Source organism: Protopterus annectens, chromosome 2.part2 (genome assembly GCF_019279795.1).
Source record: "Protopterus annectens isolate FY-2018-M chromosome 2.part2, PAN1.0, whole genome shotgun sequence".
Classification (NCBI taxonomy): domain Eukaryota; kingdom Metazoa; phylum Chordata; order Ceratodontiformes; family Protopteridae; genus Protopterus; species Protopterus annectens.
The window spans coordinates 925,870,615-925,888,546 of NC_056730.1; the positions used below are offsets into that span (position 1 = coordinate 925,870,615).

General features: G+C 38.2%; 1 protein-coding gene across 2 annotated transcripts in view; it reads right to left on the minus strand.

Annotated features, from left to right (window-relative positions):
- Nucleotides 1-17,932, minus strand: part of ACOT12 (acyl-CoA thioesterase 12) — a 772,547-nt gene that overhangs the window by 135,215 nt on the left and 619,400 nt on the right. The window lies entirely within an intron of this gene.

The following is a 17,932-nucleotide window of genomic DNA, read 5'->3' on the forward strand; positions in this document are numbered from 1 at the left end:
TGAAGGAGGTATAGGCCTCCTTGAAATTGATTACATGTGTAGCTATCAATCGTAGGACTGCATACATATCTGCTGACCTCACAAGACCCAAACATGAAGGTTTTAAAACATGAAGGAAATAAGTCTAATATGGCTTCCCTGCTTAGTTTAGCAAAAGGATGTCAAGCAGGAATGGAAATCAGTCCAGAAGATGATAAAAATCAGGCAGCAACTGAATGTGCTAAAAAAACAAGAGAAAGAATATAAGGTGAAGGATCAGATGAGAAGGCAAGAAATGTGAAAAATGCAAAAATATAGCTACAAGTACAGAAAACTCTTGGAACAACCTCATGACAATCAGGATTGAATGCAGAAATGGTTAAAGAGAGGTGAATTTAAACCAAAAGACAAAAGGTTAATATTCGCAGCACAAGACAGTCGACTACTTACTCATTAGATTACAAAGTCCAAATGTAGGTTTTGTAAAACAGAACTGGAAATGTATTGCTGGTTGTGATATGCTGAAAGGCATAATAATGTGGCAAGACTGTTGCACTGGGAATTTTGCAAACATTATAATATTGAAGTAGCTGAAAAACATTGGAAACATGAGCCACAAAGCATTATAGAAAATGATGAAGTTTATATCACATTGAATCACCCATTACAAACGGTTCAAAAAGTAGACGTCAGAAAACCAGATATGGTAGTTTATGTAAGAAGACAAAAGTAGCATTTATCATTGAAATTGCTACACTCAGTGACTACAGTGTCTTACGTATAGAGAGACACAAAGTCATAAAATACCAGGATTTAGGAACATAGGGAATTAATAGGCTATTAGCCCTGAGGTCCTTGCAAGCCTAGCCAAGACATTAGCCCATGTTCTGAGAAGTCAGCACCCGGTGCCCCAGTCCAGCAGAGACACAGGTGGAATCCCAGGGGTGTATTTTCTGTTCCCCATCCATTTATCCAGGTTGCGCTTAAAAAGGATTAATGAGGTACTCTGATTTACATGGAGAGGGAGTCTATTCCACGCAAGGGGAGCCTCTGAGACACAAATCTGTCCCACCAACAAGTCTTATTGATGTCACAGACCAGGTTGAGGTCACATGTGTGGGTTATTCGAGTGGAGCCTGACTTGCAGATATGCAGCAGTCCCATCAGGGCTGGGTTTGAGATTGATTTGTATGCCAGACAGAGGTCACCTCTGAGGAGGCTGTATGAGACTGAGTAGAGGGACAGGGCCTTTAGCCTATATGTGTAGGGTAAATGTTTGAGGTCCTGGATTCTCCTGGTAAGGAACCTCTGTGGTCTCTCCAGCTGCTGCATGTGCTTTGTGAGGTACATGCTGAAAGGGGCATGGTACTCAATAATAGGTCTTATAAGGGAAGAATACAGGGATGTTATTACCTGCATGTTCCTGGATGAGATACCCTTACTAATTAGGTGGGCCATGTAGATAGCTTTCTGACTTGCAGGCAGAAACAAGGGCAATGTGGTAGAAGGTTACCCAGACAGTTCCAATAGTAGTAGGGGCAACAGATGTTATAAAAACAAATTTATAATTGTACTTAGATATGTGACTGATACATGTAACTCTGTATGAATTACAGAGGGAGTCATTTCTAGGCACATTATGGGTGCTGCAAAGAGCACTTTTGGCTAAAATCAAAGATGCAAACAAAACTAATTTCATGAACTTTAATCATACTTCTACTTAGAGATGGGATCCATTCCAGTAAAGATATTAGAAACCCAAAAGACTTGGAAAAAAAAATTCAAGGAGGTATTTCTTGTCATTTGCTCCCACATGGATTATGACCCAGTCATATTGGCTCTTGAGGTTCAACTACCCAAGTGCTTGCATGATCTTGCTAATCCTGACCTCTGATAGACAAATGACTGTAACCCTCCCCTTACTGAGCATAGGGAGTGGGACATCGGTGTACCTCACAAAGGAGTCTCCTAGGACCAGAATGTTGAACTGTATCGATATCTGCATGATGGGCTTAAATAGAAAAACATTGTGAGTTGAGGCTGAATGTGTCATGGTTGGTGTTGGTTTGTTAGTGTGCTTATGAGGATCCTGAGGGTACTTATTGTAATTACTGCATCTAGGAAGCTTTTAAAGATTTTGGTTTGGGTAGATTACTTTTAATGGCCTTAGTATATGTGGTTCTATGTGTTTGTACTGTAGTGTATGTGGCAAGTATTGTGCAGTGCTTTGTGTTTCTGACAATCTGCTTGGTATTCATAGTGGCTCTATGTGAGGCCCTTTCCTCCAGAAACAGTGTGCAGGTACATATCTTGCATATTGTATCAGACTGCTTAAGAATTAGACGGTTGTCAGAAAAATTGATACAATTTCTACATTGTCTCAGGATGCCCATTTCTAACAAGCTGGCTACAAAGGCAGTAAGAAAGTTCCGATCCATGTATAAATATAGAGTGTTATAAGAAATAGTGGTCCCAAGGGATTCAGTGCTCCTCTTTATATAACCAGTGGGAGGGAGAACCAATTGGCTAGGGTGCTAGTTGAGTAGGAAGTACATTCTGAAGCAGAATTATTTCTTTTTGCACAAGTACATGTTCAGGAACTCTTACAGGTGCTTTTTATAGGGAAATTGCAACTATACAGGGGACAGTAACAAAGCAAAATGGTGTACTGGCCAATGACAACAGGCACATGCTAAGGTTTTCTCAGTGATTCTCAGCACTGAAGAGACCAGGCTACCATCTACTCTCATCAGAGGATAGACCTAACTTTTTCTAACTTTGAACCACCAAAATGAAGCCAAAAATGCAGTTAAACTATAAACCAGTCAACACTTAAAATCAGAAAGAAATACTGAAACTCAATAGCTGATCACAGTGTCTGAAAACAAAAGTATTTTAAAAGAGATAAAAGTGCACAGACTCTGAAAATAACGTGCAAATACAAAAACAGCACTAGTATATTTCAAGACAGAGTACAACTCAGCAATGTGAAGTAATTATTTATCTATGGATAGATCTGGATTTGGCTCCACAGCCAAATACAATGGCAAAAGCAACAGCACTTAAAAGTAGTTAGAAGTGCAAAATACTCTTCACATACTGCACAACTATAACAGCAGCACTTGTATATTTCAAGGAAAAGTAAAAAAAAAACAGCACTACAGAGTACTTATCTAGCAGCCTGATTCAGCAGAAAGCCACAGCAATCAATGGTGTGGTTGCCCAGTATTTTCAGTAAGGTCTAGTACACACTGTCTAAACAGAGATCAGCAAGAATCAGTGCCTCAATGCTCCTTCCCTCACCAGGAACAATGCAATGGCATTAATCCCAAGCATGCTCCTAAGAAGAAATTTCAGGGTTTCCAATGACTGACTATAACGAGGAAGGTCAGGATATAATGTCCGTCTGCTCCTTCTCTCACCAGAAGCACTAATCCCAAGCTGATTCCTGAAGAGCAGCTCCCAGGCTCTCCAGTGATTGGTAGTTTAGTCCTAAATGTTACAGATTCTAAAAGTAAACTGGATTGAATGGATTAACACTCTGAATATTGCAGTGTTCAATAAATGAGTGAGGTGATATGAAACAGAGCCTAACTCAGGCTTTATGTAGCTAAGGGGAGGGTCTTCCCAGTTTGATTTTTCAGTGCCCAGTAAAGTTACATAGGGGTGGACAGCTCAAAAGCCATTAAGTTTAAAAGCACAAAATGGACAGGGTGGGTTGATGGAAAAAAATGTTCAGACCAACAGATTCCTCAAAATGGAAAATAAAAGCTATAAATTGACCAGGCAATGCAGAAAGCAGTTCTTAACTGCTATAAGTTAGTGAACCTAAGGGCAGATACAAAGACAGAAATTAAATTACTTCCCTGCCTTCTTTTCTGATTTTAAAACTCCAGCAGAGAGTCAAACACTGAGTGCATGCAAATGCAGGCCAAGTCTTATCAGAACACAAGACCAAGCTAAATTCTGTATATATTAATTATCAGTCAAGGAAGCAAAATAACCAATGAAAAATACATTAAATCTTAAGTCCAAGTGTTAAAAGTTTCCCCTAGACTAGCAGTAATTTATCAGGTATATCTCACTTTGACATACCACTCAAATTCAGGATACCAAATCACCAGGCCAGATGACTTCTCAAAACAGAAAATAAAATGCACAACCAGAGCAGGCAAGACAGAAAAAACTCTAAATGGTTATATTAGGTAGTGATGTGTAGACACAAAGAAAAATTACATGACTTCCCTGGCTTCTTGTCTGATTTTTAAACTCCAGCAGAGTCAAACACCATGTGCATGTAAATACACCCCAAGGGATATCAGAAGACAATGCTACGCTTAACTCTGTGTATTATCAGTTATGGAAGCAAAGTAACCAACGAAAAAAAGCAAAATCTAAAGCTAAAATGTTAAAAATTTCCCTAGACTAGAAGTAATTTATCAATCTCTCACCTAGATACACAACTCAAACTCAAGATACCCAACAGATTTCTCAAAACAGAAAATAAAAGCAGAAAATAAAGTGCTCAGAAAGAAGAGTAAATGCAGAAATTAACTCTAAATGGCTATATATTTTAAGGTTGCATGTAAGCCATTGCACTAATTTTTAAAGTACTGTGGCATGACTATGTTTTTTTAATGCTGCTTTTGTGTAAAAAAATGTTTTTCCTGTGTAATATGCTATTGGACAGGTGTCAGCGACATGTGGCCTAGGCTTAAGCTTGTGATAGGATTTATGCATAAGCTTCTGATTCTGTTTGAACTGGGAGAACATACCAGACATTAAGGTAGAGAACACAACAGCAGACACCCATTGGAATCATGTTTGAAAAGAGTGCTGTAAATCAGTAAGATAAAGGCAAAAGATTGAGATAATTGCCTCCTACTGCAGAGGGAAAGTTTTACTGGGGGAAAAGACTGATGATTACTGGCTGGAGGATTTAAGAAATGAAACATGACTTCTGAGTAGAAGGAAAGATAACCAAAGACGCAAGTAAGGAAATATTTGAACTATTCCAGCAACTGCACTTTGTTGGAGATGGAAACCTGACTGAAATGTAAGACTTTGTGTTTTATTGTTAAGAACAGAAGTTTTGGTTTTGTTTGGTTTGTTTGCTTATTTATCAATGTAAATAAAGCTAACTGAACTTAATAATTCTGCTTCCAGTTGGTTTTGCCCACTAAAATACTTATATGTACATAGAAGAGGATAAACGTCCTATAATTTGAGGTATATAAACTGAATAGGCAGAAGAGAATGCTGTATAAAAATCCTGAGAATGCTGTCTCACAGTCTGCCCCTTTGGGTTCCCTGGCTCATCTGAAGATGTTGAATCCTGGGGTGGAGGACGCATTTCACTATCAAGGATATCAGATGTTAGCCAAGTTTCTATAATATTGAGAAATCATATATCTACTGTGAAATGCAACTTTTCTTGCCCTGCTTTTATATCTTGGGGAGTGTTCTAGCAGCCAATAAGGCCCTGTGATGGGGTGCCAAGGTAAACTGTTTGTCTCCAAATGGAATGAAAGGATAGGGCAATATGTTTATGTTTTGAATAAAATTATATTAAAGTAGCACACAGTGTTTTTTCTTAACTTTATTTGTAGCAAAGGACTAATGTGGTGAAATGTGCCAAGGAGGGCATGCAGGGAGTACAACATGAGTAGATTAAGAAGGTATAATAATTGTAACTAACAGAAAGAAGATATTTACATGTACAAATAGCACAGACAGAGGATGTGTAATGTAAGCAAGCTGGAGTGTTAAATGTGGGACTATTAGCACTGCTCTTTGTATAGTTGACACATGACCCCTGATGGTTTGAAAGTGATTGATGCTGGAGAAGTGAAAGGTGAATTATATGTTAATGTATTATGGTTTTATACAAAATATAACATAAGATGTTTAAGGTTAAATTTTAACTTTGTGTTTCCTAGAATATGTGAGGTCAGGAAGACTGTTGACAAAATAATGCAGCCCTGTGGGTAAGTGGAACAGAAGTGGCAGGACTGGCTTTATTAGGATGCAACCATGAAAGGCCATAGTGCCCTCAATCACTGTCTGACGCAGAACAAGACAGATACAGCTCTTGCAGCTTTAGTTACATGAATGTTACAAGGCTATCTTCACTCATGGATGATTGCAAAGAAAAAATGATTTTTGTTTAGGTTTTGTAAACAGTGCAGTACTCAAAAACATTCATGTTATACTCCTTAAGCTAAAGTATATTCTTTGTCTGACATTTATTAGGACCGGAGGAGTAACCCTCAACTGCAAGTATTGCAAGTACTGAGAAGCAGATCTGAGACCCAGAGGATGAGTGCAAGAAGAGTTGAACACTTGGAACTTTAAATGAAGAAGGCTGTTTGATCAAACTGCAGAGCAGAAAAACTGGTAAAAAGATGTCAAGACAAGTGTGCACACCACGGAACTGGACTCCAGAGACATAAACTGTAGCTGAATCACATAATTGTTATTCATAATTCATTCATAGTTATCATAAACAGTGTGTTGCAGCCTTGAGTTTGGAAATGTATTTACTTTGTGTCTAACTCCACAACCTTTTAAGGACCCTAAGTGCTCTCCCTTATCTGTTTAAAGACATCAGGAACACTTCCTGTTACTGTTTAAACTTCCTGATGGTGTTGACTGATAAGATCTGTAGCCAAATGACTGCTCATCTGTTACATACATTACTTCCATCATCAAGACAAAATTATGCATAACATGAATTCATAGCCATACAGCACACCTGTTAAAAGCTACATACTACTATTGCTAACATCACCAGTTGATTTATTTATTTGCTTATCAGGCGAGTGGACTGAGCAGAACACCATTTTTAGTCATGACCTATGCTCCTTCAAGAGCAATACATTAATCAATTTATATGGGATTACTTGTACATTTTATACAGAAAGGAATTTATAAAACAAATTACATAGTGGCATTCATAAAAAAAGCAGGTGAGAAGGTACAGTGAAGTTACGACAATAAGTACTCAAAAAACAGTTATAGCATTCAACAGATTTCTCCAGTTTGTTGAACAACTTTCACATTGTTTTGCACATTGTTTACATATGGGTGTTCAGATTTATGCATTATTATCCACTATTCATAAAACATTTGCATAATCATTCCCTTATAAGATGCTCCTTAAGCTTGGTTTGCAAAGCTGCAAGTGTATGCTGTCTTACTTCTGTAGGCTGAGAATTCCCCCAGATTCAAGAACAATATTTTATCAACATGTATTCAAAATGGGGATCTTTTAAGGGCTAGACATGGCCATTTTACCAAGCTGTCAGATATTTAGATATGTTACTTAATTCAGATTATACCCTTTGGTAAATTTTCACTTGGTGTTTATTGTATTGCTGTTTTAGTGTATTTGTACTTGTATCCCTGGCAGGCATTAAAATGCACCATGTGGATCAATGTACCCTGGCAAAGAAATTTTAAATACCAAAAAAACTTTGAGGATTGTAGTGGGCATGAAATCAGATTAACTAGTTTGCAAAGGGTTGTAAAGAGGGGGGAGAAGATGAGTAGCTCTACTTCCAACTGGTAACCAGTTTGTTTTCTGAAGAAGTATGTAGTAGTGGGTTCTCCCATTAGGTATAAAATCAATTCACATGTTCAGCACCCTGAAGTAAGGCTGTGTTATATAATGAGTTGACAACAATGACTGAAAGTGCACACACACACTTTGTTCGGACTTCTAAAAAGACCAGGGTGGAAATCGTATAACAAAGCTTCAGTCAGATCCATAGTTAGAAGAACTGAAACCTTGGACAGTGCTCGAAATGGTGCCCCCTCAACCCTGAGTTGGGGACCAAATATAAAAGGTGCTTTGATCCTCCTAACTAACTGTAACAAAGAGCCTAAGCTAGCTCCTTATCTATAGTTACATCAATACAGCTACTAATACACACACACACACACACACACACACACACACACACACACACACACACACACATACACACATATACAAACATGATGGTACTGTACTCCCATCAGATCAGTGACACGGCTGTACTATTGATCATGTCCCTGACAGCCACAGTAGCTAAGTTCCTGACTTCACCAAAAGAAGAATACTGTCTACTGATCTTTCAGCAAAGAGTTTAAAAGATACTAAAGATACTAACAGATTTATTAGCCTTTCCAGGTATTTAAGTTCATGCACATGTTCAATTGTATTATTTAGTCAGTCCTTTAGCACAGAAGGAATAGCATCTTGTAACTTTTTATGGTCTCCAAGTACCATAACAGCATTTTTTTGAGATTAGGTCAATGGTTAATTGGTTCTGAGTGACCGTTGTCCACACGGAGCTGAAGTCTTTCTGTAACTCAGATTTTAAGTGTATGTTTGATATATCATAGTTAAGTAGCAATATGTCATCAACATACATAGTGTGGTTCAGTGTGAATAGGTCCATGCTGAGGTTTGAAAGTAAAAGCAAAACATGGGCCCCAGGGCTATAGTAAGGATCTGGCAAATTGAACTGATGAACCAGGTGCAAGCAGTTAAAGGGTGTAATCAGAGACTTTGTCAAGGTGCCAGCTGTTCATTGGCTGGAAGCACATGCATCATTGGTATGCATTTAAGCAGCAGCACTTGCACTTTTGCTGCTGTTTAAATTACAGTCAGTATGTCAAGACAGCAAAGAGCTGCCGCATATGTACATAATAGCTGTTTTCTATCTCCATATGCTGACTTGTGCAAAAGTAATAGCACATCCATTCATACAGTGAAGCAAAGAAGCAGATGTTTGCTACACTGTATGAAGGAAAGTGCCTGCAGTTTGTGAACAGATCAAACAGAATTGAAGAACTATGGAGACAATTAGAATATTGTCAACTTTGAAGACCTTTGCTTGATCTTCAACTTTGATTGATGGAGCATCACATAGGTGCATCATCCATGACATTAATTCACTTGACTACAGCTTTGAAACTTAGGGAAACCCTTTGGATAAACTGACATTTGTTCGGAATTGAACTGCATGAAATGATTGAGTACTTCTTTTGTGTAGGTAATTACTAACAAAATCTGGATGGAAATACAAGTAACAGGAGAGGAAACTTATTTAATATGAAACCATCAAGGAAGAGCCTTCATCGTTCTGCATATAAGACTTCTTCAGAATGAAGTCCAAATCTTGCAACACTAAATATATATCATTTAAAGCCATATCACATGATATATTAGAATAACAAAAATAATTGAGCAACTATGTTAATATTCTAATTTACATAGGCTAAAATTAATGTCTTAAATACTTTGGCATTGTACACATATTTAAAACTGCATGCATCATTTAACCCTGGTAGGTTTGATGGATCAATCAAAATATGCAATTTATTTTTTGTTTAAAACCAAATTATGTCTCCACGTCATCTCCCCTGATTCCCAATTGCATAATATCAAGCACATAAAAAAGAACCCTTATATATAGGATATGTCTTGTATGTTTAAAAACAGGATTGTTGTCATAATGATGTTTAATTAAATAAATATTCTCATATGTTGTTTTCTCTTTAACAATTTGGTAGTATGACCCACATAAAAAAGTCACAACTTTAACATTAGGAAACATAAACTACATTAAAAAGATCTACAAGTGAAAAAAGGGGCACTGCAACTACTCTTCACAACAAAGCAATAATAAGATGCTTCATTTAAAATAAATCTTCAATAATTGCAGTCAGTACATTTACAAGTGCTCAGCCTCTATTTATGTTTTGTTTGTTTACATTATCACACATATTTCCTAGGTTTGTTGCCATTTGGTGTTGGAAGATCAGAAGATTGTGAGTGTTATTCCCACAATAGATACTTCAGTTTTTTGTAATACCATACTGCAGTGCAACATAATGTGGTGATTCCCTCCTGAATGTGCCATCCTTTGGAGGAGATGGCAAACTGAGGTCCCATCTGCCTGAGTTGATGGTAAAACAGGTAGATGCAAAATATATCATGGCACTTATCAAAAAATCTGGGGGCTGCTTTATTTACATATCTTGCACATTTTCCATATTACACACTTTATAGTCTCCTAACATTTTAACTTTTTACCTTCCTTCTGCCCCAAACAGCTTTTTATTTCTAACATTAAGTATTCATCACCTTTTATTTTATTATGCAATAACTTTTCTTATGTTCTTTTTCATACACAACATATTGCCAAAATAAAACATTATCCCATTTGTTTGTTTCTACCCTACTGCCCCTTTTTATATTTGTCATACAATACCATAATCCCATATTCATATTGATTTTTTCAAGTCATTTCAATTTATAGGTCTCTTTAAAATAGTCCAGAATACTGTATTTATTTTATAATCCAAAAAGCAATGTTGAGATTATGTATACTGCATATGCTTTCTTCTGTTACCTTATATCTATTATTCCCTTTAACCAGCAACCTACCTAACAGAGTTCACCACTACCCCTTCATGAAACCTCTCACATTCTTTCTGCTTGTCTTTAATACAACTTTTACATTTCCCAACTTTTCCCATGAGTAAACAAATATTTTCCATCATTATTTTCTTATGCCAACTTTTCCTTTGCTGCATCTAACTTAAATTTCCATATTGTCATTTTTATTCTTTTTTCTTCTATATTTTTTGCTTTCCATTTCCTTTTCTTTTTATATGTTCCCTTCCATACATCTTCATACTTCTTAGCCAAATATTTGTTGATTTTTTTTAATTTATTACTTTTATGACCCAAAATAAATGAAATGAAGCCACAAAACCATATGGTTTATTAAATTCAGACTGCTCACTTAGTTTTTCCTTTTACCTTATGCACTATCAGTCTTTTGACCTGATTTAATCCCCCAATGTTTTCAAAAAAATATAAGAAAATATCTAATAACTCCTCCATAAAACTATGAGATATATACACTCCCTCCTGAATATGCTAATTCTAATATATATACTATTTTCTTAAAGACAATTCAAATAACTTCCTTTACTCTATCAAATTCTTATTTATCTCAGCAATTCCATCTATTTTTATATTACATCTTAATATTTCCAAAATCCTACTCCTAATAAAAATAGCTCATTCTTTGTAAAATAAAAATTCCACCAATTTGCAAAACTTCTTTAAAAATTTTTTTTTTTCTTTATTCAACTTCAGATCTACCTGCTCCAACGAATACTCTGTCCATACCCTAACTTCCCTCATCCAAACTTTTAGCTACTAATACAAAATTCACCTGGGTATTATAACATTAAAGGTAACCCAATTCCATCTTTATCTCCCATCTTGCTTCATTCAAATTGTATACCGTCTTCTCAGCAATTTTTTCACATCCATGTTCTAATATTTTTTTCAAAATTTTCCTTCAGCTTCACATATTTTAGTTTTTTTTCATCCTTTCACTCCTTCCAAATTAAATATATACATTTTTATATTTTCTATATACGCTCTCATTGCATTATCTTTCTGTTCTGAAAAACTGTTTCATCGTTAAATGGTCACTCCATAATTCTCTTCTTTCCATTTCAAAGCAGTCATTATTTTCTTCCTTACCTGTTAATCTTTTTATTCCTTTTCTTCTTTGATTACTTTACTATTTTTTCCTATTGGTGTCCACAGTACCATAGTGCCTTGTGCTCAGAGAAATCTCTCTCATTCCTCCTTACGTTTTCATGTCATCTGAGCATAATATGAAATCTCAGTACTTAAATTCCCTGTCTTGTAGGCAAAACGTCTTTTTTACCCTAGCCATAACTTTCTAGCTTCCTAAGTTCCTTAATTGTTTTATCATCATGTGTAATGTACTATCATGTGTTCTGCTTAAAGCAATTTAAAGCCCTGTAATAAAATAATAGACAAATAAATTTATAGGTTCATATGGTCATACTAAACTAACTGCTCTGATGGATCATTTTAAGCCTAGCCAATAACCTGAGATAACAATTAAGCCCTGTACTTTGTGTCTATAAGATGAAGACCTTAATTATTATGCCACTATCACCCCCAGAAAAGCACTGTAAACCATCTCAGTTACCTTTAATACAGTTCATAAGTAAATACTAGGCTATATGTCTGCAGATTACTACAAGCCCAGCCAATAAACCAGAAGTCAGAATCAAACCTTGTACCATGCAATTGTGAAATAATGAATTTAGTCATTATGCCAAATCCTCCTTTTAGCATATATATTTTTTTTATTTCTTCAAACAGTATTTTAGTTTCTCCGACATTTGTATCTGCATGTACCACAATTGATCTGACTTCATTTTTATTCTTATTTCACATACCACCACTCTTCCTGATAGCACTACTATCAGATCCAATACTTTAATGTCATAATTTTTAACTAAAATTGCAGTTCCACAACAGACATATTTCCCCATTATCCACACTACTTCCTTCTTCAACATCATTTCAAAAATCTTTCTTTTACTAGCCACAACACTAACAGACAAATGAAATCTCTATCTATCAATTTACTTCAGTCAGGATCCACCATTCTTTCACATAATTCTATATGCCTCCTTGTATCACCATGCTCATGCATTTATGCTAACCCTGCCACTGCCCCAATCACAGTCCTACACAATACATTACAAAAAAAAAAACTTTCCAAAAAGGACCACTATACTAGACAAAAGGGCACACTATACAGACAAAACACACACGCACAACACTAAATATATCCCACTACTTAGCCCTTGCTCTAACGCTACCCCTAATGATGAAACCTTTGGTACATCCAAAAGTTTCAGCATTAGTTAACAATCCCATTTACCTGTACACATGCAAACCTTACACAGCACACACAAAATCAATGTTCTCAACATCGACATTTTTGCCATTTTATAACACACCCTTTGTGCATGTATGTGTGTGTGTGTGTGTGTGTGTGTGTGTGTGTGTGTGTGTGTGTGTGTGTGTGATGAAAGACAATGAAGAAAGTGGATCTTTCTTTAGAACCTTTCTCAGGGAACTGAGAAGGTGGCAATAGGAAAGTGTTGAGGTATTTTACTGTCACAATAAACCCTGAAAAGGCAGATATTTTAGAAGAAATGTTAACATCAGGAAAAAAGAGAGACTTAGAAAAGAGAAAGAAAAAGAGATGGCCTTGAGTAGTATCCCTCAGAAGAGTCAAAGTAAAACAGAAGAACTTCAGTACAAATCTACTAATAATAGTAAGAAGTAAGCAAGGAGTCTGGAGTAATCTTTCTGACAGTGATAGCCTTGAAAAAGAGTTAAAGATTCTGGGACTGGGAAAATCAGTTTAGAAAAATAAACTCAAATGTGGTTGGTCTCTATGGGTTAGAGGGATACAGCTCTGAATGCAACTCAAATGACCAAGTTCATCCTGCAGCTTGGGAGTTCTAACAGCTGGGTGGATGGAATCAGTGTGAGTAGCCTCCGCTGGCTCACTCATACAAGGGACAAAAAAATCTGATTTTCTTCTTGCAATTGGTTACCTCTTGGTAGAGAAAAGGAGGCTGCCATTTCCTTTGTATCAGGGAGGGAGAGCAGCAGTGGGTGATAATGCATGTAATGTGACAATTTTTCCCCTGGATAGCATTTCCCCAATTTGCAACTCTAAAGTTCTCAGACCCAGGCTGCATATGTAATGTCCAGTGACCAACTCTACCCTTAAATGTGGATGAATAATCTTAAAAGGAAGATGCCACAAGGCATTCCTTCCCTGAAGAGGAAGATCCACCTGTTATAAGTGATAAGGCAGGATTTCACTCATCTTCAAGAACGGGAATTAACTAAAAAGGGGAGAGAGGTTCAGAACAGAGTTTGTGTGTATAGCAGAAGCTCAGCAGTGGAAGGGATATGCAGAAAAATGTATACCTTGTTGAATGTATGTAAAGGGACTGTAAGCCAGAGGATGAGGGATGGAAGCTGGAATGAATGTGGAATCTTTCACTGCCAAATTCCTTGCACACATAAATAGCTGCATAGATGCATCTGTCCTACCAGAGAAGTAAATACAATTCCAGATTTAAAAATAACACCCCATGGTGGAACCCTAATATAAATAGGCTCTATATTAAAAGAAAAACTCACTGCATGCAAAAATGAATTTAATTCTCAAAACATGTAACCAAAAGAGAACAGAAAGCCAAATCTGTGTGCCAAAAACTCAGAAGTAGGTAGTTAAGAGCCTTCATCCACAGGAGTTCCGATGATGTATGGATGAACGTACTTAACACCTACTAAAGAGTTGTGAAGAATTTCAGCTGTGTTACTGACTGCAATTTACTGGCGACATCTTCCAGCTTGCTGTGTTCAATTCCTGGGGCAGCATCTTCTCTGTGTGGTTGTTTTTGGTTTTAGCTGTCAAGATGCCAAGCTTTCAGCTTGCTATGTACACACCTGTGCCTCACAACCACAAAAGATTCACCATAAATCCAACATATTAGTCGTAGGAGACTCAATTGTGAGACAGACAGATGTGCCTCTCACCAGGCTGGATAAGTAGAAAGTCACGGGTAGTTGTCTGTCAGGTTCCAGAATCTGCCATATTACACACGCACTCAAGTCTCTCAACAACAGGTACTGTTATGACTCTGTCATAGTCTATGTTGGCATGAATGACTTGAGATGTACCTCTCTGGACTATATGAAGAGAGACATGATTGAGCTAGCTGATTATGTGTCTCAGGCAGGTATATCCCTAGCCTTAAGCAGCAATCTGCCATGACCCAGAATGATGCTCCAATACAAACAGAAAATGATTGACTTTAACAATTGGCTTAGTTTCTGGTGTCATTCCAGGGGGATCCAGTACCTGACATCCTAGGAAGATATGATTGACAGACCATGATGCTTTGCCAGAGATGGCTTACATCTGTCTTATCTGGGCTTCAGGCTTCTGGCAAAGGCTCTTGCCTCCCCTATAGTGCCTTTTTTTAGGAAAAGTGATGAGGTTAAAACTACCAACATAAATATTTCAACAAAACACAAATTAAAGGTCATGCTGCTAAATGCTAGGAGTCTAAACATGTCCTATCATACATTCAGACCCCATACTGTGGGCAGTAAAGCCAAAGAAGGTGGAGTTTCAATATACATTAAAGACATACACACCTCCAGGCTGGTCAAACAGTATGACGCACAGGAGACACTCCAGGTGCAGTTAACCATTGACATGACCCCTATTCAAATCATAGCTAGCTACCAGCCCCCAAATCTGACTCAAGATGCCCAATCCGTCTATCTAGACCTGTTCAGATCTATCAAGATTCAACCCTTTACCCTGATCCTGGGTGACTTTAACTTCCCAAACATAAACTAGAAGAACTACTCATGCCAGAACACAAATGCCCAGAGATTCTTTTGTCAATGCAAATGCCTTTGAACAGCTAGTCAATACCCCTACAAGGGGTGATAATATCTCAGACTTGGTATTAACCAACATGAGTAACCACTGCAGCATCTCTAGAGTATCATCCTCCCTGGTAAGAGCTGACAACTTTCGAAGTCACCATCTCCCCCGTCCCCCCAAAAGCTAGGATCAGACATAAAAACTTCTCCAAAACTGATTACTGCCTCCTGATGGATGGTATAAACAGCTTCACAGCCCCCCCCCCCCCCGTAGGCACTGGCATCAATATCCATAACTACACCAAACCACTATACAAGCATTTATATAGATGCACGGAATCAGGAATACCTGACAGGACTAAGTCATCCTCCGCAAGGAAGAGTAAACCTGTCTGGTGGACATCTGCAATGAATAAACTCTATAACAAAAGGAAAAAAATTGCTGTCCAAGACCAAGAAGGAGCAGCTGCCCAATTGGAAGCAATGTCTCCTTAGCCTGAACAAGCAAATAAGAGCACTAGTGAAATCCTCTAAAGCAAACTTTGAGTCCAAATTGGCCACATCTACTGTAGACAATCATAAGGCCTTCTTCACATATGTCCGCAACCTCAAAGGAAGCACCCAGATCTGTTCAGACCTGGTGGTCAAGGACACCACATATACAAATGGCGTAGCTATAGCAAACTTGCTGGCTGACAGATTCAGCAAAAACTTTACCCCTCTGTCCCCTCCATCAGTAAATCAGGACATCCCCAGTACCTGGCCCCTTATCTTTATATCTAGGGAACAGGTCATCACTGCTCTCTCAAAGGCAATAAATACAGCCTCCATGGGACCAGATAACATCCCAGGCCACATCCTACGTGAACTCAGGCAGGAACTTGCAGCACTATTAGGCACCCCATTCAACCAAAGCCTAAGCACTGGCTTTGTCCCAGCTGAGTGGAGGAAAGCCACTATCATCCCTTTACACAAAGGTGGAGTGTTCACTGATCTGGGAAATTATAGACCCATCAGCCTAACTAGGCTGATCTGCAAGGCCATGGGATGGATTATCATGGATCTCATTAATAAGGAAATTGACAACCTCCAAACACTTGATCCCACACAGTTTGACATCATCAAGGGGAGGTCATGTCTGCTAAATTTGGTCAACTTCTTTGAGACAGTCAAAAAAGCCATGGATGAGGGGAAGACAGTGCACACCACCAACTTGACCTGGCTAAAGCTTTTGACACTATTCCCCACATGGGCATAGTAGATAAACTCTCTCAACTAGACATCAATCCATATGTTACCAGATGGGCAGAAAACTGGCTCACTGATAGAACCCATGTAGTCAAAATAGGGGAAGCCACCTCAAACAGTAGACCTGCAACAAGCGATGTACCCCAGGGTTCGGTCTTGGGGCCTCTGTTATTTGAGATATACTTTTCTGAGGTGCAGGCCAAAACCAGTCGGCTATGACTGACCAAGTTTGCAGATGACTGCAAGCTGGGTGCTGTCATGAATGCCCCTAGTGATGTGGACATCCTCCAAGAGGGTCTCACTCAGACAAATGACTGGTGCCAGAAACTTGGCCTCAAGCTGAATAACAAAAAAATGCATCACCATTCCCTTTGTGGAGAGTGACATCTCTGCAAATTATCACATTAATAACAACGTCCTAAACACTCAATTAGTTGTGAGGGATTTAGGCACCCAGGTTGACAGCAAGCTGAATTTTGACAACCATGTTGCTTCCGTTGTACAGAAAGCCTTCTGCATGGCCCACCTCATAAGTAAGGGTATCTCATCCAGGGGCAAGGTGGTCGTAACATCCCTGTATTCTTCCCTTATAAGGCCCATCATTAAGTACAATGTTCCTTTCGGCATGTACCTCACAAAGCACATGCAGCAGCTGGTGAGATCACAGAGGTTACTCACCAGGAGAATCCAGGGCCTCAAGCATCTACCATACACAGATAAGCAAAAAGCCCTATCCCTCTATTCAGTTTCATACAGACTCCTCAGAGGTGACCTCTGTCTGGCATACAAGGCAATCATGGACCTCATCTTGATGGGACTGCTGCATATCTACAAGTCAAGCTCCACTCAAGTAACCCACACATGTGGCCTCAACCTGGTCTATGACATCAACAAGACTTGTTGGTGGGACAGATCTGTGTCCCATAGACTGTTTGAGTATAGTGAGTCACCAGCAATATTGCTACTTGTAGTGATGTTTACTAGGTTTTTGTTACTGGATCCCAGGGTCTGGTTATTGGAATAATGAGTAAGTAGGCCTTTGAGAGCGGGTGAGTTTTCGGGTTAGTTGAGTATTTGGCGGGCCATGGAGAACTGATTAAAAATTAGTAGGTTGGGGAATTCTAGCCATGAGAGTTCTTTGAGAGCGTGACAGTGATGGGATCTGTAGTTGGCATCTGTGTGTGAACTTTGCTATTTTATTATAGCAGCTATCTAGTTTGTTTATATAAGTTTTCTTGAGGTTGACAAGGATAGGAGATGCATATAGGACTATAGACAGAACGTGGGCTCTGGCAATGGAGAAGTTAAATTTGTCTGTGAGGAAAAGTTTGCTGCTGTACAGGCTATGCATTTTTTGTGGACATTTTTGGTTGTATATGATTT